This window comes from Crocodylus siamensis, chromosome 15 (assembly GCF_052110815.1).
Source record: "Crocodylus siamensis isolate JL-2025a chromosome 15, ASM5211081v1, whole genome shotgun sequence".
Lineage (NCBI taxonomy): Eukaryota > Metazoa > Chordata > Crocodylia > Crocodylidae > Crocodylus > Crocodylus siamensis.
In genome coordinates, this window is record NC_143409.1 from 12,311,467 (window position 1) to 12,337,292 (window position 25,826).

The window sequence follows — 25,826 nt, forward strand, 5'->3', positions numbered from 1 at the left end:
TGAAATCATCACCCTCTTCCAAGAAAACTGAGCAAAGCCAAATCATTTATAAATAGTCTCAGATTGTGAACACCTGGATTCAATTATTTTTTCAAGTGAATTGCAACCAGTTGGCTCTCTGGCATTTGTCCCTGTGCACAACTGAAAATAAAGGCTTTGGAAGAAAAGGATCACTGGTAAATAAACAGAGAGTCACGCTAGAAGAGTTAAAGCACAGCAGACATGCTAGACACTTAGTTTCTGCTGTCTGGTTCTAGCCTAAATAAATGAATAAGCCATGGAATGACATAGCTATATTGATGTGGAACCTGTGGGCACTGTGATGTTGTATGCGCGTAAATGTATGCACGCACAAACTGCGTATAAGTGTCAGCAGAGTTTAACGTGCAAAGCTGGTATTCTAACTAGCAATGCAGACTCTCTCCACTTCAGAATATTATCCCTGCCACCTAGACACGGTGGAAATGCCATAAAACTAAAAAGATGTACGAGTCAGAAAATACATGTCACAAAATAAGCCTTCTCAAATGTTCATGCCAGAAGGAAATTAAGGGAATTAAAGCCCAATCAGCATGGAAAATGCTGCTGTCAAGTCAAATATAGCCTACGCATGCAGAACTAGGCCTTTTTTTGCTGCGTTGAAAAGAATCCCTTTGTGTCTGTATAGGGATCCACCAAGAAGCCCCAAGCATTTTTGAAAAGCCCCGAGCGTCCTGCTGAGATATGTATGCAACACCCTAAGGAGCTGCATGCAGAGTAAACAGGTTTCCTTCCTGTTGCTGCGGCGCCCTATGATAGATCTGCTCACTAGCTCATTTACCAGAGAACTCGTCAAACCTGTTAATGGAGCTTGCTACCAGCAGGAAGTATGAGCATGCTGGGCAAGCATATATCCTTTTAAAGAGGCAGCTTCCCGTTACTCTTTTCCAGTGCAATGCTACGTATGTGGCCTGATGCTTCCAGGCTCACTTTTGAACCACCTGCTGCTTCATAGATCTGGGCAAGTTCCCTTAATACGATTCCCCCGGAAGTGGCATCATAAGCCTTTCTGGGAGCATGGTAAGGCCTGACACTCGCAGAGTAACCTCGTGGAATCAGAACTCGTGACAGAGGTGATACCTTTTATTAGGCGAACTAGATGTTTGCAAAACAAAAAATTATTTAATTGCAAACTTTCGGGCACAAACCCCTTTCTCATGGCACTGTATACATGCCAAGGATGTTGTTGTAACTGAGTACAGCATGCCTGTCTCCACCACTGCTGGGTTGGATTTGTTCTCATTAGCCTTTGAGCGTTCAAGAATGACCTCACTTCCAACAGTCACTGAGGAACTAGTCATTTGACGACCACGTCTTACAGCAAATTAGTGGCCCAGTATTAAGTGCTTATAAAACTTGGCCCCCTGGCAGTGATCGACCCTAATCTCTTGAGGCATGACCTATAAGAAGCTAAGTAGGAGGTTTCCTAGGTCTGGGACAGACTACAGAGAAGAGTGAGCCAAAGTTGAGGACTGAATATTGTGGATCCCTCCAAGGCACACCTCTGTCGTCTGACGCCACCGCTTCTTGAGTGCCCAAGGCCTGACTGCTCCTCCCCACCCAGGCACAATCAGCCTTTTAGAAAGACCTTTTGCCTTAAAAGAAACCTAGGGAAAACAAGCATCTTTTGGCTGGAAGCAGACCAGGATGCTAGGCTCTCCACTGATTTCTTTCAGGATCACACGTGCAGCTTAAGGCATGCATTTCATTAACCATAAGACCTGCAAAAAAGATGCTTTCCCTTTAAGATCCAGGAAGCCAGCACCTCTCAGCAAACACTGCAAGGCCATCCCTCACTGCTGTAGCTCCCCTGACATTTGTCGCTGCATTAAGCAAGTTTCTCCATTCCCTTTCTTTTTGCTGAATCACCCCATACATTTTACATTAGGTTAAAAAGGAAGCCGGGCCATTTTCCAAGACTCAGAGAGCAACTGATAACGAAAAAGAAACAAAAAACCCCCACAACCCTAGCAGCACGGAAGAGGTTCCATCAAGTCAGAAAGATCAAGAGACCGAGGCACACATCTAAGTCAGGAAAAACATTTGCATCTAGTCTTGGTCTGTTTATATGCAAGGGAGTTAATACATTTGACAGCCATCAGAGGCACTTAATAGGTTTTACAGCACTCGTTTCATTGCTAAGGGGCTTCTAGTGTTAGTTTGAAAAATACCCAGGCTGCTGGAGAGCTGAAAAAACATCTCATTTGTGAAATAGCCTCTATTATACTAAGACTCATGCCAGGGGTGAACATTATGTTCTTGGATTCAGTGAAAACTGAATTCCACAGAGACATATTTTCTTTAAAAAAAGTGGGGGGGCAGGGTTTTAAACAAAAGGAACAATATTCCCTGCCACGGTGAATCCTAAGAAATAGCAGAACCTATTACTGAACTCTTCATGTAGCATTTGTTGGCAGGTTATGGTTCAAAGTGACCCAGGTCTCAGCCTGTCAAAGCAGAGTGTGTGACCTCAATGTATTTCAACTGCTGCTTGCTTTTCTGGATATAAAGAATTGTTCTATGCTACTTGTTCTATAAAAGGAACCAAAAAGCTTTCTTTCTAAATGAAAACATAATATGCCATTAGCAAACATTCACAGGTTCAAAATCAGCAGGACAATTTCAAACCCCAGTTCAGTCACAGAATGTAAGCCTAGGCAAACATATACATAAAAGCAAATATATGCATAAGAAGACAACATCATTTTAACTAATTTTCAATACCAAGATTTGAGCTGGGGGTTCCCTACGCCACCTGCAGTAATAGATGTCCAGGAGCTGGAAGAGACAGGAGAGACCCATTGGAGAATCCAAAGTAGAATTGTTCTCTACAGCGTGGCGCCAGTACATCAAGGAATACGGGGAATGCATGTCTCTTGGTGTGGACGCATGGACATTTGGGGCCCTTTCAAATGGGGAATGTTTTAAAAAGGCAGCAGCTGGTATGTTCTAATGGCTAGGTCCGAACCAATAGAGAATGGTGTAAATGTAGCAAAACTGCTCCAACTTTAAACCTGGATGAATTCATGTTAAAGCTGGAGCAGTTTTGCTACATCAGAATTGTTCTTGGTTTGTTTACATGCAAGAATGAGAACATGCCAGCTGCTGCCCTTTTAAAATGTTCCCCTTCGGACAGGGTCCCAAATGTACATGTTCACACCCTGTTGGTATCGTCTTATTGGCTAGTGATAGCATCTGTTGCAGAACAAAAACGCAATGCAGAATTCAAGTCTTGGTAAGTCAAAAGCTTTCCAGTTCACATTTATTTTACAGACTGCAAGGTTGTGGTCTGGGCAACCCTAGCAGTAGCCCAGGGTCATCACAGCTTCTCATTGGCCTCTGAGTTTTTCTTCATTTTGTAGTTCTGCTAGAGACTAGAGGTAAATCGGTTATTTCCACAGACAATGTCTAGCAACATTTTCTGGGGTTTGGAATAGGAGAAGTGCACCCTGTCCCAGAGCAGAGCTCTCTATTACTACAGCATTTGCAGAATCCCAGAGAATATATTCACTGTAACATGCAACTACTTTGCCAACAAGTCTGCTTTGATCTAAAGTGACACTAGCCACCCACTGGCTACCACCACTGTGTTTTACATAAAAGCCTTTCTCTGTTGCATATACTTATACCATCAGTCATTAGTTTCTTGCCCTTCAAGTACCCCATAACTGCAAGATGAGCTAATCTTCCTCTGTTTTAGGGTTCTCCATAGTCAGGTGTCTAAAAATTTCCTCAGCTCTAAATGCCACTTGCCCTGCAGTTGTCCCACATATCCTACATACCACTAAATACTGAAGAATCTTCATGCTACTGACCTTGTTTCCACTCCCACAACTGCATGGGTCCATGACACCATACTACCCTTGCCACCAAATTTCTGGACTCGCGGGAGCAGCAGCAGGACCCCACCTGAAGCAGCAGGGGAGTGATGGCAGCATTAATTGCCATGGCTCCCAGTGCTGCAGCAATTAACACTACCCCTGCTTGCCTGCTGCCCAATTCTCAGGTCCGTGATGAACCCCACAGGGTAGATGATAGCACTGCCACATGGGGCCATGCTGCAGCTGGATCTGTGCGCCAGATTGCTCCAGAGCCAGATCCAGAACTGAATGGGGTTAAGCCAGCACTCAAGGTCACACCCACACACCGACCTTACGAGCTGCCCCTGCATGCAGGATTGGGCCCATGGGCTGACCCTGCACTGCACATCCAACCCACAGGGCCAGATAGCTTGAGCACCATTGCTCCAGAAATATTTTGTGTTCCAAAGCACTGGAGCTGGGGACAAATGCAAATGTCACAGTACCTCCATTATTGGCCTAGGGCCTTGAAAGTAGGGTAATTTCAAGGTACATCCCCAGGCATAAGCTTATAACCTACAGAATATCATCAAGCTTCCTATGCAGAGAGAGAGCTGGAATGAGGCAAGGCCTGGAAAGGGGCTCCACATAGGAGATTATTCATCGGGAAGATGCGTTCTCTCCTCTCTCTGGTGACAGGACATAAGAAAGCCTTGGAGTGGGGCAGTTAGCATTAGTAGATTGAGTGTATCTGTTGTTAGTTAAGACGCTTTTGCTATAAATCCAGTCCTAGGGACAGTGACTGGAAGTGGATCTATATGTTCCCAGACTGGGGAATCTGCATGCTCTTCTTTCACCACCAAAAGTGTGTGCAAGTGTGTGTGCACACAGAGAGGGAAAAATAAGTCCTATAGAGTTAAAATTCAGAGCCCTGTGCTTCCAGGTTGAAGCAAGGGATGCTCTCAAAAACTAAAGCTGCGGAAAAAGAGAAAGGAGAATAAGGAGAGAGAGTATGTGTGTGGGGGATGAGGAAGGAAGAGAAACGCTAAGAGGAAGTGAGAAGGACTCTCAGAAACATTTTCTGGGGATCTGTAGCATCCACCAGAATAGTCCCCTGAAGCAGATGGCTGATCAGTTTAACATGCTGTCTCCAGGATAGCTCCTTCAGCAAAGTTTCCCACCTTCCCTGCCCCAAGAGCTGCTTTCTGCTGGCAGGGTTGGGAAGAAGCCCAACTCCTATGGTGGCCATAAGGACACTCTGCAGTCAAAAAGTAGGCTGTATAACGAGACAAGGAGGACATTTTTCTCCTTGAAGAGAAAGGAAATCCTACAGATGCACTCGTCTGATGTTCTAATCTCAACAGAACTATTAAAGTTGATGCAGGTAATGGGTTCATTTATATGCACACAGGGCCAGAGTCTCAGAGAAGCTGAGAACATGCAACTCCCACTGGACAATATCCTGGACTTCGGGAGGGTCTGCATGTATATGGTTATTATTAAATGTAGCAAAGTAGCATCAAAAGGACCCAGCTGAGGCAGCAGTAATGTACTAGGTCCCATGCTTCTTCTCATATACGAGATGAAAGCTGCTCCCGTGGTTAGGGCAATAGTGGGCGATACATATTCATTTTGCTGCTTTAGTGCTGACTTTCTTGGTGGCTTTAGGCAAATCACTTAGCCTTTCAGTATCTCAGTTACCCAACTGGAACTGACCCTGTCCTAACCTCATGGGAATGAATGCATTAGTCGGATACTCAGACACTGGATGAAGCCATTGAAGACAATGAAACAGCTCTTACCCAAAGATTTTTACAGCCTAACTAAGTAACTGGAACTGAGACCCTGTGAGGTTAAGTGATTTCCATAAGAGAGACTGTAGCAGAAGGAGCCATTGAACCCTATAGTTTAGCTACAAGGCCTTTGCTTCTTTCTGTTTGTAGAGCTATGATCAATGGACTCAGTAAACTATGAATTCTCTCTGAAATAGGTTTCTCTGTCACTTATAATATAAGGTTTCCTTTGGAATGACCTGGATAAATCTCTTGCTCTGCACCTTCATCTACCACTCTGCATGCATTCCTTTCCTTCTTTTTTTCTCACAGATACGTTTCTCTCCAATAGTTCAGGGCCTCTCTTCCATAGACTTTATGCCAGTGACTCCCAACCAGGGTGCCGTGAGATCCTTTCAGGGGTGCCGTGGAGTGCCATAAAATTGTAGCACCGTTAGGTGTGCCAACATGATTCACAAGATCAACCCAGAAATTTCATATAGGATTACATAGTGTCAAAACCATTCTGATCTGTTGTGAACCTTCTAACTTCTTTGCAACAGAAGAATTGCCCTATTATTTTTCTATAGTCAAAAAATGAGTGAATGCTAAGAACTGATATTTTTGAGGGATACCTTAAGTCTATCAAGGGGTGCCTCAGTGCCTCAAGTCTATCAGGGGATGCCTCAAATCTAAAAAGGTTGAGACCCACTGCCCTATTCTGCAGCTCCCAGCAGCTGAAGCTCCACATCATGCACGCAGGCAACAGAGCCATGAATGTCTGAATCAATCTCACCTTCACTGTTTCCTCCCCCCTTCCCCCAATTTGTATTACTTCCTCTCGAGTTTTGCTTGTTTTATTTGCTCACTTAAAGATTAATTTAATGGCCTGAACCATCTCAGTTCCAAGAGAGGGCCTTGGGAGATGGTAGGCAATTCAAAACTGAAGAAAAAAACCCTCCGATGTATAATTTTCATGAACTGCTTACCCAAAGCAGAGGAAGCAAAGGAGAATGGATATATTTTAGTTAATACACTGTGTTGGTATTCTTTGATTTCACTTGAACATCATAATCTTTAGGGGACTCCCATAATGCTTTGAGCCATTTTTTCCATTTTGCTAGAATGAAATGAAATGGGCTGTTTTCCTCTTGTTTGCACTGCAATATTTTTTCCGCTTCACTTCCCTGTTTTACAAGCAGGTGACTTCAGCTGGATTCGAGAATAAAATAAGGGTCTAGCACAGAAATAATTCAAAGAGGGACTTTATTGAGTAAAGTGTGGAATGGTCCGAACTGCATGAGTCTGGCCTTTAATGAGAGGTATATAGGGCCTGTCTGTTTTTCCTTCTCAGAAAGCTGAGGGTGGCTTTTGAAAAGGCAGGTCAATTTAAAATGTAAAGCACTGAAAACAGAAGATGTAAATAAATCCTGCAGTTTTGGGAAAAGATAGTTCTATATTCTGGCAGATAGATCCCACCTGCTTCTTTTATTCCCACTTCCAGCAAAGCCCCCAGTCAGACTGACCCATCCTCCCTGCTAATGACAACCCATGATGGGAACCTAAAATCCTAACTTTTTTTAATATTTGGCGGATCTGGTGAAGAAAGGCTAACAGCTTGGAACCACAGGTTGGCAGATACTTTCAGCATTACATCTAATCTGACCTTAAAACTAAACCACACCCTAACCCATATCAGTTCTGATTACTACTGCATCATGCAACCTCTTGTACTGTACTTTGTATATTTGCATAGTAAATAGCCTACATAACTGTGTCAGCAAACAGGTGGGCATTGTTTAGGAGCTGTATGAGGTTTCATAGATTTCATAGATATTAGGGCTGGAAGGGACCTCATGAGATCATTAGGTCCACCCCCCTGCCCCAGGGGCAGGAAGTCATCTGGGGTCAGGTCACCCCGGCAAGATAAGCATCCAAGTGATTCTCAAAGGTATCCAGAGTAGGCGCTTGCATCACTTCTGCAGGGAGTTTATTCCAGACTCTGGAGACTGAGATGGTAAAGTTTTTCCTTATGTCCAGTCTAAAACGGTCTTCCAATAGTTTGTGACCATTAGACCTTGTCTTCCCTTGGGGTATCCTGGTGAACAGATGTTCTCCCAGCTCCTGATGCACACCCCTTACATACTTATAGGCTGCCACCAAGTCCTCCATGTGCCTTTGCTTCTCCAAGCTGAAGAGTCCCATGCCTGTCAGCCTCTCCTCATAAGGCCTGCTCTCTTGACCTCTAATCATGTGGCTCCCCTCTGGACTCTCTCAAGCTTCTCCACATCCTTTCTTAAGTGTGGAGCCCAGAACTGGATGCAGTACTCCAGCTGCGGCCTCACCAAGGCCAAGTAAAGCGGGAGGATGACCTCTTCACTTTTGCTTGAGATGCATCAGTAGATGCAAGCCAGAGTTTTATTTGCTTTGCTGGCGGCAGCATTGCATTGGTGGGTCATGTTCATCTTGTGGTCAGTCATGACCCCCAAGTCTCTTTTAGTTATGGTGCTAGTGAGTGTGGCACTGCTGAGCCTATAGGTATGATGTGGGTTTCTTCTCCCCAGGTACACCCTTCTTCCCAGTGATTGCATTACCCCCTAGCCCCTCATATCCAGAAGACAAATGGGAATTGGTCTGAGTAAAGCATTTAGACGAGGGGTGCTCAACTGCCAATCCACAGGCCAGAGTCCAGCCAGTGGGGCTCCCCATGTGTCCGTGCAGAGCCCTCCAGGCCATGGTGCTGTGTGCTAATGCAGACACAAAGGGCAGTGTGGGGCCAAGCCCAGAGTGCAGGAGCAGCAGAGTGCTCTCAGAGCCTGATTCCTGCCTGCAGGACTGGGCAGGGGTGGTGCAGGGCCCCAGAGCCTGATCCAGGCACACAGGGTCCAATCTAGCACATAGACCAGCCCCATGCGCCTCATCTGGCCTCCAGGCCCAAAAGGTTTAGTGCCACTGATTTAAATAATAGCATGTGTTAGGAGAGCTAAATGGAACATGATATTCCCATCCCAGGAGTTACTGAGATTTTATTCATTTTTTTCCCCTCTCCCATATTAGGATACACAAAAAAAAAAAATTGGCAAAGCAATACTGGTGGGGGGGGGGGGGGATTCAGACTGAGTCTGTCCAAAGCCATTATTTTCCATCATTTCTAAAGGTTCCATTTTAATTTAACTCTTTTCCCCCCTTTTTGTATGTACAAATTCAAATTTCCACATAAAAAGTTGTTTTAAATCACAAAACAAAGCTCTGCATTTAGAGCGCCTCAATGGGCTGTTTTGACAATGCTGAGCCCTCCCTCTCCCCCCCCAAAAATGTTAAAATGAAATTTGTCAATACTGCCACTTTCCAATCAGTAGTTGGTGATTTGAGGAACTGGTATATTCTGACCAAAAATAATTCATCAACATTTTCCTGATATCTGACATTATTCTGTGAGCAGCAGTCTCTTCTGCTGGAAACAAGAATGAATGCTAAGAAAGATGACTCTACAGTCTAGTGATTAATTGAAAGAAAATGGCACTTCTGCTGGCTAAATAAGGCCAGACTTCCTATGTGAATGAGTCTGCATTTTCTCTGTAAATGAGGCTGTGCTTTCTAAGGACCTGGCCTCTCCCATTTGCTAATGCAAATGTTTCAATCCCAGATGCAAGATTCAACAGCTACAACATCTGAGCAATGCTGTATCTTCCCTGATGCCTTCTCTCAAGAGGTAAACTACTTATCTTATCTGGAAAACAAGGCCCTTGGGAGATCAGATCAAGATGATCGCTACAAATACTGAATTCTTTGCAGCTATATCAGCTACTATCTTTTGTCCTTACTATGGGACTGTGAGAGACTTCAGTACTTAACACAAGTGGAATCGTAATCACATTGTACAGCTAAGATATTTTATGTATCAATTAGCTTTATCATACCCATTGAAAAACAGCCATAATCATCATGTCACCGGGAGGTACAGATCTGTTTGTTGTTAATAAAGCAATTTTTATTCCCATGATGAGCCCTACTAAAGAAGTATAGTTCAAGGGGCAATTTGACTGAAAAGATGGATGATGCACCAGAAGATGAGATTTGTAGACCTATGGAGCAATGCTGAGGAAGGATCCAAGACAGCAATACAGCAAGAAGCTTAAAGAGAGTGAAGATACCAAGAGGGGCACAAGCAAAAAGGCTAGATATCAGAAAGACACTTCAGGGGTAGAGACTGGGGTGAAAGGTGATAGGAAAAGGGTTAGGGCCTGTAAAGGGAGCATGAAAGCTCTTGAGAGAATGACTGGTACAAAGAACAACTTCCATTGCTTAGAAACACGAGCTGTGAATTTCACCTTCCAGTACAATAAATCCATCTTATGCCACCCCCTTTAGAAATGAGCTCTTAATCTTCAGTCTGACTCTAGAATCAAACTCTTGATTCACTTTAGGAATTTCTATTTTACTGCCAGAACCAACTGGAATAATAAGCATACAGAGGACAAGGGGAAATGTATTAAGCCATATGGCTTTGAACACGTTTAGACAAAGTTAGTGGGGAAGAAAATATCAGCTCATCTAAATCACTACCAGCCTCGTGAAATGTTAGGGGATTATGCCTGGCTTGTTCAAAATATATCCCACCTCTTCTGTTGTGGATTTTCAGCTGTTTGCTCCATGTTTCATCCATCCCATCCAAAAAACCTAGTCACATGGAAATGATGAGAGATGAATCCCTTGGGATTTTCCCATAGCCAGTTCACGAGCTGGTGTAAATCAGCCTGCTTCTGTTGAAGTCAGTGAATCTGTGCTGATTTTCATCAGCTAAGGATTGGGCCCACTGTCTGCTGCTTTCTGCACGGGGCCTATGACAGATGCTTGCAGATGGATACGGGCAGATCGGCAATAGCAGACATCACCTTAAAGAATTATATCTAATTCCTTTTGTTTCTCTTCAAATCTACAGTCAAAAGACTTTCAGTTGGTTTCACTGGATCTCACCTGGTCTGCGTTAAAGGAGAGAACAAGCAACCGTAATGCTAGACTTGAACTTCCCCAACATGAATCCTTAGGCCCATCTACCTTCCCTGTTAGACATGGGTACAGGTACATTCAACTGAAAGTGAACTTATTTGTGGGAGTCAAATTCAGCTGTAAAATAGAAGGCCAGATTTTAAAAAAAACCAGGCCAGAACAGGCTGTAATAGGGTTTACTTTTTCAAACATTTTCTCTGAGTGTCTGGTAAGGGAGGTATTGCCCAGTGTTGTTTAATTGAAAAGTATGGTATTTATTGAAAAATAAAAGACTTGTTTGCAATCAGGAAGTCATTTGATGGATACTCTGATACAACCCAGAAAAAAAAGCATTAAGTGGAGCTTATTAAATAAACTAGCTGGGTCACAAATTCTGAATAAGCAGCTACGAGTTACAGGTCCTATGAACAGAAAGCTGTTTGAAGGTCATTGACTTCATATCAGCTAGTGCCAAGAAATGGCTTTCAGTACCACAGAGAGCACCTCCTGGTTTCTCTTCTGAGGCAGGTGAGGCAGGTAGAGTAAAACTCCACCACTCAATGCAAGACTACAGATTTGTTTTGAGATACTGCTATGTTTTTTCTCTCTCCTGGATGGTGCTCATTTATTTACTGCTTCTGCATTATAGATTGGTTGGAAGGTAGTAATGATGTATCCAGGGTGCAGAGAAAACAGAGCTTGAGCAATTTAGTGTGCCATAAAGATGAATAATTTAATAGAAAAAATAATTTATAGTGTTGTCATATTGTTGTTGGATTAGCTCAATTTATTGACTGCAGGGTTTTTTTTTTCTTGTATGTGCATACCAAGTGGTTTGTTATTTTTTATTTCATACTCGTACAGCAGTAACTAAGGTGACTAAGGTACCAGTGATGATGAAGTGGTCATATATTACTTCATTGCACTAATGCAGATTCTATGATGATGCATGAGGAGAGTAGGAGATAAGTAACTTATCCTGACAGTTTGACGAATTTGGTGTAAATAGATGTAAAATCACTGATGGAATTACCCCAACTTATACTGGATGAGTTTCTATCTAATAGGCCTATGGTCTATTTCTGCACTCCTATTTCATGCTGCAAAGACCAAATACAAAGCAATTTTATTTGATGTGATCAAACAGTGAGAAATGGAAACACTTGAAATGGAACATTAATGTTGCAATGTGATCCAAGTGGTTAATACTTAGTGGAGCGGGGAGTGGGGATATGGAAAGTAATTGCATTTTTAATCGGTTTTATTGTCAGATTGGAAAGTTATGGACTCCAATTTATTGTCAGATTGGAAAGCTTTAAGGGTGGGATCGGCACCTAAATGACTCAGGGTAGAGGACGTATACTGATTTTGAATGCTTCTAAGCAATGAAGGTACTTTTAGAAACCCCATTTACAGTGACAGTATGTTGCAAGGTAAAGAAATGCAATATATAGTCCAAGAAAAGGACTCAGTGATTCATGGTAGCACTTTTGTTCAATGTATGACTCTATAAGGAACAGTTAAGAGTTGCGCAATACATTTTATCTTTGGGCCCCCTAATGATTCTGCAAAGCACCTTTAAAATGACCTCTTTATATTTAGACTTATTTTTCAATACTGCAATGAGGTACCAGTAAAACACAGGCATGATAGGCAGGAGAGGGACATCTCAGTGGGACCAGGATTCCCCACACACTTGTTGCATCAGCGTAACAGGAAGCCCCTTTCAGGAAGCCCAGTTCTCCTGGATTTATCTCCATTTCCTCTTGGCCCACAGTGACCAAGGGCATTTGGGTTTCACCCCATGTGCCTCTCAGTACATCTAAAGAGAGTGGACATTTCCTACAATCAAACACCTTGGGCTGATCACTGCACCTGGTGCGGGGAAGGGTAGGAAAGTGTGCATGGAGCAGGTTGTAGTTTAGTTTCCTGTCCTGTAAGGAAGAGTAGTTGGGCACTTTCTCTAGTTTATGCTAGTGGATAATTGCTGTAAAAGACCTCTGCTCCCTCCACACCCCTTTTCACTTTCCTCACCCCAGCTGCCCCTTGCTCGCCTTGCACATACAAAATTCTGCTAACCAGAAAAATTCCCTCCTAGCTATTTCTATCCTGAATCAGGTGCCTCGTACCACACAAGTGGCACAAAGTAGATAGAGTGGACCGTAGACTTGGCTTCCTGTGTATTGCCATAGCCCTCCAGGTCTTTATAGATGCTTAGTTGTATGGTTCCACTTAGAGTCATGGCAGCATCTTTCCTTTTAAGACCCAAACATTCAAAAGACTGGTAGCGTTTCTCCTTAGAGCCTGACGTGCCTTTCCACATAAAACGACACACAGAAGAAAACTAGGAAAATGTTATTTCATTTGATTCTCTGCTGAAGCAGTACATCTGATGTCTTTCCACCATACACCAGGAACCCAGCAGTCTGGCATGTTTTCTTTTCTGCCTACACCCACCAGGACTGGTGTGTGGTTTCCATTAAAACACATATTCTCAGCAACGATTAAAAGTGCCATTGCGTCACGTAACAGCAATCTTCACAGTGAAATGTTCTGTGGGTTGAGCCTAGCTTGTACTTCCTTGTGCTTGTGTTTTGAACTGAGCATCAAAAAGTGGTACAGATTGTTAAGGAGCTATTACATTTTTAAACTCAATGTTCCTACGGGTATGGATGCTTTTAAAGGTCAAGTCTAAGACAGTATGTGCCTATGCTAAGCTGGCACTGAGCTGATATAACAGACGAAACAAGTAACAATTATCAGCGTTATCTGAAGAATAAACAGCTTTCTAAAGGCTGCAGAATAATAAGGAGACTGTTTGTGAAACATAATATTAAATAACAGTCTTGGTAAGACCATGTCACACAGCTGTGAAACAGTGGCGTAGACGGGCTAAGGAAAACTAGTCTACATATGAAGGGGCAGGCAAAAGGCCATGACAGGTCAACTGATGGGCTGAATATGGACGGTGAACTGAAACAGATGGCATAAAGGCAGCTAATACATAACTAACAGACGGGGAAGAAAAATCGCAGCTGAGAATTCAGCGAGAAAGAAAATGGTGAAGGGGAAGAGAACAACATCAGGGAGCAGGGGTGTCTGGGAACAGAAAACGGTCACTGGCTCCAAGGGCTGGACTTCTGGGGAGGTAAGAAGAATAATTTGTTCAGGGCCATAAAAGGAGTAACTGCAATGTAATTGCCTGCTCTGGGACCTAGCCAACCTGTCGGGACTCTCAGCCTTGGTCATGAGAATGGTGCCATGGTCTCTTCAAACTTCCTTTAGGTATTTATCCATGCAGCCCCATGTACACCTCACAGTTTAATGCATTTATCCTCACTTTAGTGTCACAGTCAGGTAAGGAAGTGCTGGTATCCACAATATATAGAGGGGGGACTGAGGCTTAGAAACTAAGGACTAAATCCTGTCACCTCTACATCCTTACATGGCACCCACACATAACTAGCCATGTCACTACAACGTAGGGGATTTGTTCACAGTTTGGAGACTATTTTCTTGAACCCACAACTTCCAATTCCCAGTAATGCACTCAGACCACCAGGCCATGGGTTAACACTGACCAGGGCACTCTCTAGCTCTCCTCTTGAAACTGGCCTCCTGGCAGTGACAGGGGACAACATGGGGACAACTTCCTGGTGCAAGTGTTGGAGAGACCAACTAGGAGCCATGCTCTTCTTAACCAGCTGCTCACAAACCGGGAAGCATTTGTGGGAGACGTAGAAGTGGATGGCAATTTGGGCAGCAGTGATCATGAGATGCTCAGGTTCATGATCCTGACAAAAGGAAGAAAGAAGAGCAGCAGAGTCTGGACCCTGGACTTCAGAAAAGCAGATTTTGACTCCTGCAGGGAGCTGATGGGCAGAATCCCCTGGGAGGGCAGTCTGAGGGGGAAAGGAGTCCCGAAGCGCTGGCTGTACTTTAAAGAAACCTTATGAGGATGCAGGAACAAACCATCCCTCTGCGCAGGAAGAACAGAAAATATGGCAGGCGACCACCTTGGCTTAGCAGAGAACTCTTCAGTGAATTTAAACACAAAAAGAAAGCTTAACAGGAGCGGAAGTTGAGACAGATGACTAGGGAGGAGTATAACAATATTGCTCAGGCATGCAGGGATGAAATCAGGAAGACCAAAGTGCAACTGGAGTTGCAGCTAGCAAGGGACATAAGGGGTAGCAAGAAGGGTTTCTACAGGTAAGTTAGCAACAAGAGGAAGGTCAGGGAAAGTGTGGGTCCATTACCGAATGAGGGAGGCAACCTAGTAGCAGATGTTGAGGAAAAGACTGAAGTGCTCAGTGCCTTTTTTACCTCAGTCTTCACAGGCAAGGTCAGCTCCCAGACCACTGCACTGGGCAGCACAGTTTGGGGAGAAGATGAGCAGCTCCCAGAGGTGAAAGAACAGGTTAGAGACGTTTTAGAACAGTTGGACATGTACAAGTCCATGGGGCCAGATGCAATGTGTCCAAGGGTGCTGAGGGATTGACTGATGTGATTGCAGAGCTGCAGGCCATTATCTTTGAGAACTTGTAGCAACTGGGGGAGGTCCTGGGTGACTGGAAAAAGGCAAATACAGTGCTCATCTTTAAGAAAGAGAAGAAGGAGGATCCAGGGAACTAAGACCAGTCAGCCTCACCTCAGTCCCTGGAAACATCATGGAGCAGGTCCTCAAGGAATCCATTTCTAAGCACTGGGAGGAGAAGGAAGTGACCAGGAACAGTCAGCAGGGATTCACCAAATGCAAACCATGCCTGACCAATCTGATTGCCTTCTATAATCTGATAACTGGCTGTCTGGATGCAGAGAAAGCAGTGGGCATCTTGACTTCAGCAAGGCTTTTGATACTGTCTCCCACAGCATTCGTGCAAGCAAGATGAGGAAGTATGGGTTGGATGAATGGACTGTGATGCGGATAGAAAGCTGGCTGGATCGTCAGGCTGAATAGGTAGTGATCAATGGCTCAACGCCTGTTTAGCAGCCGGTATCAAGTGGAGAACCCCAGGGGCTGGTCCCAGGGCCAGTTTTGTTCAATATCTTTATTCACTATCTGAAAGATGGGATGGAGCGCACCATCAGCAAGTCTGTGGATGATGTAAAGCTGGGGAGAGCAGTAGAACCTCGGTGGTTCAAAACCACCTGAAGGGTGGTTCAAGAGAGGATGGAGCTGGACTGTTTTCAGTTGGTGTGTGTAGATGAAATGGGGGCCCTGAATTGAAGCAGTGGGTTTTTAAAAATACCGCTTCAATTTAGGACCCTATAAAGCCCCATGTTGTGCAAACAGCTGAACTTACCTGCCTCTCCGGTGGCAGGAAGGGGAGGGCAAGCTGTCAGTGGGCAGAGCAGTCCCTGGGCTGCAGGTGGTGGGGTTGGTGCTTCCCTCCGTGGTGGCAGCAGCCTGACCCCCAGGCGGCACCCACCCACAGGCACCCGGCTTGGGCGGTCCCGGGGGGCACTGCAGCCATGGAGGGAAGCATGGGGTCCCTGTGCAGCTCAGGCAGGCAGGCAGGCTCCAGGGGGAGAAAGAAGATCAGGCTTGCTGCCTTGCTTGGGCAGAGCCTGCCTTCCCAGGCTGCTGCCAGGCTGCCTGCAGGGCTTTCTTCAGAGCCCCTGAGCTGCACGGAGCCTGGTGCTTCTCTCTGCAGCTGCAAGGCAGCAAACTAAAACACCTCAGAGTCATTTAAGGTGCATTACGCTGCTGAATTTCCTACAGGAGCAGGAATTACTGTGTAATACACCGCCGATGCGTGCAAACACCAACACCATTAAAGCGCTGCAAAAGCATTTAACCCGCTTTAAAGTGTCATGCACACATGCCCCTCATTTCGTCTATACATGGCCAGTGGTGGCAAATAACATAACAAGGAGCAATGGTCTCAGGCTGTAACAAGGGAAGTTTAGGTTAGATATTAAGAAAAACTCTCTCACTAGAAGGGTGGTAAAGTACTGAAATGGGTTTCTTAGAGAGGTGGTGGAATCTCCATCCTTGGAGGTTTTTAAGGCCTGGCTCAACAAAGCTCTAGCTGGCATGATTTAGTTGGGGACAGTCCTGCTTCATGCAGGGGGTTGGACTAGATAACCTCATGAGGTCCTTTTCAACCCTAATTTTCTATGATTCTATATGTACGGCCAGGAGGAGGAAAACAAGCCAGAGGGAGGATGGCTTAGTGACATGGATGCTGCCCTGTACTCTGGCCCCTGCACTCAGTTGCTTTTCTGCACCTTGCATTTACAATTCATTGGATACAATGGATAAACCAGAGTGGAACAGTTTCTGCTCTTTGGGCCCAGAGTAGAATGCAGCTTCCGCTTCCCCGCAGGACAGCTTTCAATACACTTGTCCACCATCCCTCTGGGAGTGCACCCCTTGAGCCTGCTTAGAAGAGAAGCACAGGGCAAATTAGCTGCTCAGGCAGAAACAGAATCTAAGCTGTGTGTAACAATCAAGAATTGAAGTCACACTGTTACATAAGTGACACTTAGAAACAGAAAGGATTTAGCCTTAAACGTCTTCCCTGAGGTCTGTGGCAGACAATGGACTTGAGAGAACCCAAGTCTGCCAAGTTTTCAGCTAGTGCCCTAATATCCACCCAACCGTAAGGGGTGAGAGGCTGAAAGATGTCATAGCTCATGAATATGCCAGCTTCACGCTGATGCACCAGTTTAGCACAGACTAAGAAGGAATCATGTAGTTATTAGCTACCCCTGGCTCTTCTGACCAATGCCTGTATTTCATTTAGAGCAGGGGTGGGCAATTATTTTGGGCAGAGACCCGCTTACTGAGTTTTGGCAAGCCATCGAGGGCTGCATGACAGGCAGCCGGGGCAAATAAGTATTAATTTTCTAAATTTTTTAGGGGCCCCGCAGGCCAGATAGAATGGCTTGGTGGGCCGTATCTGGCCCGCAGGCTGGCATTTGCCCACCCCTGCTTTAGAGGGTTCCCCTTGGACAACTAAGCTTTTGTTGTCTTATGAGCTGGGACAGGTTCACAGCCCGAAGTGGTCTGATTGTAAGCTGATAGCCTTTAAAACAAACTCCCTGCAACTCAGCAAGTCTTGCCTGCCGCAAACAGCAAGATGTGCTTTATTAACAAGGAGCTGCTTAACATACTGGCAAAGACATGCCTCTAGCTACAGAGGGGACTTTTCTTTCATTACTCTTTCACTCTCTGTTATTAAATAATGAGCTACCTAATTAACAAATTCATTAATACATGACAGGGATGAGCAGATTTGCTCCAGTGACAGTCAGTCATGAAAGCTGATGCTACTTGTAGTGGGGTTACACATATTATCCTCTTGCAGAGGGAATTGCAGTTGAATAGGTATCTTCATTAAGTATCTAATTAAAACACTGCCATTTATGCTGTCTTCCACTAACAGACAGAAACAGACAGTGGCTTTCAGTCAGTGTGTACCCCTTTGCAATCCATAGTGTAGACTCTGCATCTTACTGCCTACGCTCCTTCCATCGCCCTTGAATATCTCCTGCCAATCTTCATGCCTCTTTGCAGCTCACCCTAACACATGGAATTTACACCCCATACATTTTCCCAAGCAACCATTCAACCCTATGCTCAAATTTTTCCATCAAACACCGTTCTCTTTCTAGGAATTTCAGCATTATACCCTGCACGTCTCCTGAAGGCTGTCTTTACACAGTTGTGGACAGTAGCGATGGCTAAAAAAATCATTATCTGTCAATAATTACCACATGGTAGTATCCAAGATGCATGATATTTCCTTTATAATTAATTACTTAACATGAGAAACAACTGTAGCAACTCAGACACTAGATAGAAATGTCACCACTGGCTTTCCCTTGACCATCTTCCCATATATCTCTGTGGACCTGACTTCCCCTGGTTGACAGAAAGCAAAGATCTGTGAAGTTACCTCTTGTACCGCAGCGGTCAATAGCTCTCTCTAGCGTGCCTTCTAGCAGGGTCTCCTGTGAAATCCCAGGTTCAGTTGTCCATGGCTCTAGGGCTAAGGAGTCCGTGGGCTATGAGATTTCACTGTTAAGAACTGTTTCTAGATATTAAGAGCATGCCTTTCCTTACCAGGCATCAGTTTCAGGCATTGTCTCTGGAGAATATTGCTTGCCAGCTCCAGTGAAGAAAGTGTACGTTCTCAGCAGATGTCCCCGAATTAAACTGCATCCCAAGAGGTCCTCGGTGCCTGGGCCCATAACAGTGCTCCCATGACACTAATAGGTTTTGTATTTATGTTTCCCTTCAGTGCTGCTGTACGATAAAATCTCAGGACCCAAAGTTATTATAATACTACGGGTTAGATTAAATAAGAACTTGGTTCTATCCCTAAAGCTCAGTATCTTTCTTTTTTTCCTGGAACTCCACCAACACAACTGCCTTGTGGCTGCTAAAACAATCAAGAGTCTGAAACACAGTTCCTAATGTACCCTGCCTCTACAGAAATATACACACAGGCAGCAGTGAATGTTAATAGATGCTCACTTCTAAGGTTCACTCCAAGGGTATTTAGCAGGAAAAGTACTGGGATAATGGATTTTAGTTCACCAATATTTATACTGCATATCTTTTGACTCTGTTCTTGGTAGGACACTAGCAAGGCTGGGCGGTGGGGAGAGGGGCTGTCAGGTCAGACCTCCTCTCTGCAGCATCTGTGATCACCAGGGAAAGTCTATTAGCTGGTTGTCCAACCCACCCTTACTATAGCCAAGGTAAAGCAAGGATGCTGGGGTGCAAACCTACAAGGTGAGCCTTCCCTGGCTGGTAGCAGTGGAAGCTGCATTAAGCTTGTCCCAGCTTAATGCAGAAGTGCATATTGCTTATGTTCTACACACAAGTTCGTAAAGGCCTGACTGACATAAGCATGTGGCAGGAATTCAGGAGGATAGGAAGTTTTTCCGCGCGGCTGAGTATGCAAGCTGAAGGTGCTTCAGGGCACTGCACATCCCGGCACTGACTTGGCAGAGAATTCTGTGCCTTGCATACAGCAGCATTACACGGCTAATGTGTTCACAAGGATGCATTATTTATAGTCAGACTTTACCCTCATATGGTAACCTTTGTATCGAAGCAACTCATGGCACTCTTGGAACTAAGGGCACACAGAAGCACGGCATACAGCAGCCCCTCTGGAGGGAGCTGGCTGGACTTGTGCACAGTGTGCTTCACAGAGCTGACCGAACGTGCCAGCAACATGCCTTATACGGGGTCTTAGCAAATGCCCTGTATTCCCTAATGACTCCTCTAGTGGCCCTTCTTGCAAAACAGCCTTACAAGCTTAAGCAACACAGTGGTGGTCAGGCTGTCTTCCCATGACTAGGGAAGAAAGGAAGGGGACTGGAAAGAGGGAAAGGAAGAGAGGAGAGAGATACCATAAATGCTTTAGATAACACTGACAGGCAAACAAGCAAGAAAGAGCAACAGTGAAGCTCACAGCGAGAGAAGAGAAGTGGGTGACAGACTAGAAAGACAGGAAGGTGGTGACAGAATAGAAAGGCAGAGAGAATGAAGAGCGGCAGCTGCTGATGTGCAGGGAAGTTGTACTGTGCAAGGGTTAGATGGGGAATAAGTTAAGCTGTCACCCATGCCTAGAGAGTCTGCAGCCACAATGGGGCAGACCCACTGACCTCACTGTCCAAGCACTGCCCTCATCCAACCCTCTTTGGCTCACCTGAGCCAATGGGACCATGGCTCAAAGTGCTGCAGCTGCTGTGTAGGCCTCTCGGGAGTTGGAAAATAACATTGCCTTGAGCTAGTCGAAAAGCACAATATCTCCACAATCAGACTTTTTAAAACTTCCAGTGCAAAGGCTGTGCCCTCACCTCTCCAGCAGCTGAGTAAATTCCTGCTTTCAGGCTGGGCATTAAGATAAATGATGAGGAGGCTTCAGCTCTGGAAATTAATAGCTGCAATATATCACCAGCCTGTGCTGCAATGGCTTGGTGTGTACGCAAGGAGAAAATCCTCCAAATCGCCCGCTGGGGCAAGAGGCAGATTTACTGATACTTTCCGACTGACACAACTCATTATTTATTGCTTACCTTGACTGGTGCTTGTGGGTAGGGGCGTGGTGCGAAGGGCAGAAGTTATAGTGAAACTGTTATCCATCTACCATGTGTGGTAAGAAGTTATTTTTACTTATGCTTCACCTGTGAATTTTCTGGGGCATGCGAAAAAGCTGACAAGGTAAGCGACATTGCAATCTACCACATGGGCATAACTTCCTGGGATTCAGGGAGAATAAGGATGGGCCAGAGTTTAGGAAACCAGCAAAGGATTCTCATTTCTGCGAGTCATCCAGTGTGACCTTAGGCAAATCATTCAGGCTCTCCAGGCCTCAGTTCCCCATCTATAAAATGGGGTTAATGGGACTGCCACATTTCACAGGAGTATTGTAAGGATACGTGCATTCAAGGTTGTGAGGTTCTTTACCAGCCATAGCGTGCGCTCTGTCCACACACAGTAATGGAGCCATATCATAGGTACCTTGGATAGGAGGAGAGCTGCAAAGAGCGTCCTGAACACCTTAATGACTGAGGGATAAATTCAGAGGTTCAGCCCTCGAGAGTTCAGATGGTGTTTCTCAAACCACTCTGATGGAGAAATTGCTCTCACAAGGACTGAGCCTTTTTAAGCCATTCTGGGAACACTGATTTTATCAGGGTCAAAAATACCACAAGCCTTTCTCAGGGGCTTTCGGCATTTCTGCTTTCCACTTGAGCTGTATCCACAAAACGGAAGCTAAGAAAAAAAACAAAATAAAACAAAACAAAAAAGAAAGAGCCTTATCAAGCTCCTGGAAAGGTTTGGTTTGAGTGGAGGTTTCAGTGAAGAGGAAGGTCAGCTCTTATCATACATGAACTGGGTCACTTATCCTTCGCCTGGACTTTGAGTGAACTTTGGAATTTTTGCTGTACGCTGGCTTTGGCCTGCAGGGACGTGCTCCGAGCTCGGCACCGATCCCCCACTCTTACCCACGGCTCTGATCCCGTCAGCTCTCCCTGTACACAGAGCCAGGCGAGGACACTTGCGTGAGTGATCTGCCAGGGAACTGCAAGACTCTTCCCAAAGAAGCAGCGTTGAGTCCTGGGCTGTAGTAGGGGGCTGTGCTGCTGGGGGTGCCACGTTTCCGAGAGGTAAAACAGATGCTTCTGGTGGTTATTTAGGTTCTTGTGGTATTTTTTTTAAGTAAAAGTATTCAACCCAGAATTCTGACCAAGATCCAGCTCCGCTCCCTACACTTACACATTCATTAATCCACTTTTGCTAATGTGCATTAAATGGAATACCTCCAATGTGAGATATTGGAAAAAGGCGCATTAGCAAAAGTGCACTTTTTGTGATGCTTTAATGAGCATTAAAATAGGCTAATGTGCATTAAAGCATCACACCTGTTAACACCCCCTGTGATACTTCAGCTCTACCAGCACTTTTGAGTGGACATATATAATTCCTCCTCATTTCCTGTCCTAAAGCCTTGCACAGTGACAGGCCCTGCTGTTACTAGACAACTTCAATGTTGAATTGAAGTGCCCTATCCTATTGCTTAATAATAATCTACTGTCTGTGGAGGCTGTTTCTATATGTCTACAGCATAACCTAACAGCTTTACAATTACTGGCCTATAAAAACTGAAATGAAAGCCAGATGTTGACTTTAAAAGCTAGTAGGAATCCAGCCATCGAGTCAAAGTTTAGCCCAAAATGTTGGCAGTGAAATTGGAGGGGGCAGGGAGGGAAAGTAGCCTGGAATAATCGAGATGTCGAGTACAGCGAAACCAAACTATACACCGGGACAGGAAACTGAAACACAGGCGGCCATAAAGCAGCAAGGGTCAGCACTGCAACCTAGGACAAAGCCATTTAGATAGACCCATCCACCTCCTACCCATCATCAACCTGAGTTCATCTTGTGATTCTCCTCAACAGCCTGCAGTAAAGATATGGAGATGATGAAGGAAAGGAGTTTCTTGTTTGGGAATAATAAGAAGGCCAGTGACTATGCAGGGGTCTCATTAGCTGATTACTATTGAGTCAGAGGAGCTCTTCCTCAAGCCTGTCTGCATAATAGTGAGATAAGCTGCTTAGGGAGTAAATCGTCAGGGAAGGGGCAAGATTAGGGTGAAAGGACGGTTTGCTTTTTCAACTGGGAGTACAGCAAAGCTGAAGCAGCCTTCGGTGTGTGAGCCTGAGGGCAGGGGTAGCCCGAATAGAGGGGAGCGGAGGCAGAGCTCAGCACTGCTGGGGTAATAGGATTGCTAGTTCCAGTATGTAAATATTGCAATAAAGGGACTCTTCCCCAGTCTCCTTCCACCCAACTCAGCCCTCCAGCAGCGTGGACGGACCGGTGTTTCAGTGCAGCAGTACGAGGTGGGTGAGGTAGGGATCAGGGAGTTTTCAGCAGAGCCTGCCAGCCATTGATACGGACCTTCATTTCCCACAGAAGTCCAAGCACTGCACGAGGGAGGGAGCCTGTGCCGCCGCACCTGCTTCCACCGGCTGCGCGCTTGGCACTCGCGCTTCCCCACAGCTGCTGGTGTCGCCTTCTGCCTCGCTGAGGCGGCCCCGAGATGGGCTGTGCAGGCGGAGGGCCCGTCACTCTTGCAAAGGCTCGGTCTGCTGGCATGCAGGCAGCTGGCCCCTGGTCTTAATTAGCCCAACTGAGAAAACAGCTCAGTGAAAGTTACTGCCAGCAGATCATCCAGTCCCTTTCCATGCATCTCAATCCTGCTTCCTTTGTCTGTGGGGTTTCGCAGGCTTGCACTGGCTCGATGTACCACTCAGCCCTCTCTTGATGATTTACTCCCCTTCCAGCTTTATCCAACTTTAAATAAGCCTGGTTATCCTATGGGATTAAATCTCCCTCTGCCTTTGTTTCATCTGCCCGTGTAGGGATATGCAGGGTCTTTAGGGGAGGTGCTTAGGCACAACAGCTCTGACGACAGTGCCGCATCGCCTTAGAGAAGGGTGTTTTGACCTGCTTGCTGGGGTTCGGGCCCTTGGGCTTGTCTTGTTGTCCTTCCTGGTTCCTCCCGTTTTCCTCTATGAATCCATATAAGAGCAACCAGAATCTGACACTTGGTCCTGATCCTGTGAGGACCTCAGTACTTCTTGGACCGTGCTGCTCCCCCTCCACTCCCACTGATAATATAATGCATCACATTGCAGACTCGGGCATGGAGGGCATGCTGTACAAGACTCACTTTTCTCTTGGATCTTTAGTCATCTGCAGCAACTTTCAGCAGAACAAAATCCATCTCCTCCTTTGCACAGTGCCTAAAGAACATGTGTCCGCACCTGGGCCCCGGCAGCTCTGACAATAGAGCACAGTTGGGCCCCTTGACAGCTAGAAATGGGAGGCATATTATAGCAGCAAGTGCATAACGGGGAGAAAGTGTTTTTGCAGTGTCAGCAAACTTCCTTTTCACACTGGTGTGGTCTCTTGTGTTCCAGCTGGCACCATGACAGGAAACCCAATGGTCGCGCACTGAGTAAAAAAAAATCAGCTAGCTATCCAATGTAACAAAGGGAGAATGTACATCAGAGCTAGGGACAGACATTAAAAAAGCCTGAGCCTGAATTGATTCAAACTTTGCAGGTTACTCTAACCTGTCTAGGCTGAATCAGTTTGTAACCATGCAGACATCCCCTCTGGACTGAAAAAACTCACACACTTCCCTACAGCAGTTCAAGTGAAAAGCTGGGGGGGGGTGCTAGAACAGCCCTCCCTTCCCTTAATAAACCTGGTTTATTAAACAGGGCTGAGCTGAGGGGGGGCTGGCCAGGCCCCAGCAGAATGCTCTGATTAAGGAGAGGTCCCCCCCTTGCTGGTCAGCGAGGGAGCCAGCAGGGATTTTACACAGCATTTACTTACATAGCAGGGAGTTACACGGGGAGCATTTATCATCCCATCATCAGAACAAAAGGATCTCTCATTAGTTCAAGCTCTTCTTAAACAACTTATTCCAAGGAGGGACATTACGAGCTACCTATTGTCTGCACCTTTGTCCTGTCTCCCACAGCATGGACCAGACTGTAGCCAGCATGTGGCATACTAGCTAATGCTGAGAGGTGTCTGTGTAAGGCAGAAGGGAGGGGGGAACCCTTGCTGAAGCAGGGAGTGGTTTTGGCGGTTGTGGGGGGTGGAGCAGAAGGAAGCCAGGCAGATGCCTGAAGTCCCTGCCAAAGCCACAGCCAGGGAGCAGAGGGGAGGGGCCAGCCCTGCTGGGCTGGAGAAGAAAGCAGAACCTCATGCAGGGTTGCAAAGCATCTGGGATTCTGGGGGACTCTGATTTAACTTAAACCAGGAACAGGTCTGAGACAGACATTGCATAAACCAGTTAAATCTGATACTACATTCAACCAGGTTTATTTCAAACTGGTTTCAGCCATTTTCAAGCTGTTTTATGTGCACTGGATAGGTTATAGGTTTAAGTCAGTTTCTGATCACTTAAACCGGTTTATGTTTAATGTCTGTCCCTATCCCAGGTGTTCTTATTTACTGACTCATCATACCAGAACAGGAGACACTCAAGCAAACTGAAAGGCAACAGATTAACACCACGACATCCTTCATTAGACAATGCATATCTCACCTGTGGAATGGAACTTAGCAGGATTTCAGATAGGGGCTGGATAGCTGTATAGCGAAGGAGAACTGTCAAGGTCTCATTTATCAAGGTAATTTATTTGCCTAAAAGAAAAAAAAATCTTTATGCTCCCTGAGCCAGCCACTGCCCACAAGCATCAGATAGAAATATCTTCTGGGGTAGGTTATTCCATAACTGACTTCTACAGGCTTCCTTCCACCTGCTTCTGAAGTGTTTGTTCCAACCACTGCTGGAGGCAAAATGGTGCACTGGCAACACGATGCATGATCGTGTCTGGCAGTTCTTGAGTAGCTATAACAGCATAGTTCTGAGGTGGCATCAAAGCACTTGCTGTGGGGTTTTCTGAGGCACTTGCCTTAATTATGGCTATTTAGGCACTAAGAAGAACTGGTGCTCTGAAAAGTGGCATTTGCTCCTGGAAAGGAAGAGGGAAAGAGTCCGTTCCATTCCCAGCAGATCTAAGATAAAACAACTATAGGGCATTTGCTAGAAGCAAGACTCCTGAGTGATTTACAGACAGGAGCCAGCCAGGTAGTGGAAGTATATGAACCAGTGTCATGGACACAACAAGGCTGGGCAGATTATAGGGGGATAATGAACACTTCAAGCTAGAT

The 25,826-nt window shown here is 45.5% G+C and overlaps 1 protein-coding gene across 4 annotated transcripts in view; it reads right to left on the reverse strand.

Moving 5' to 3' along the window:
- SV2B (synaptic vesicle glycoprotein 2B) overlaps nucleotides 1-25,826 on the reverse strand; it is a 97,113-nt gene that overhangs the window by 39,467 nt on the left and 31,820 nt on the right. Inside the window, exon 2 of one of the 4 annotated variants that reach the window (XM_090029072.1) lies at nucleotides 25,198-25,295. The exons of the other annotated variants lie outside the window; for them this stretch is intronic. The gene's annotated coding sequence lies outside the window, so the exon portion shown is untranslated. The remainder of the gene's footprint in view (nucleotides 1-25,197; nucleotides 25,296-25,826) is intronic. 4 annotated transcript variants of the gene reach the window in all.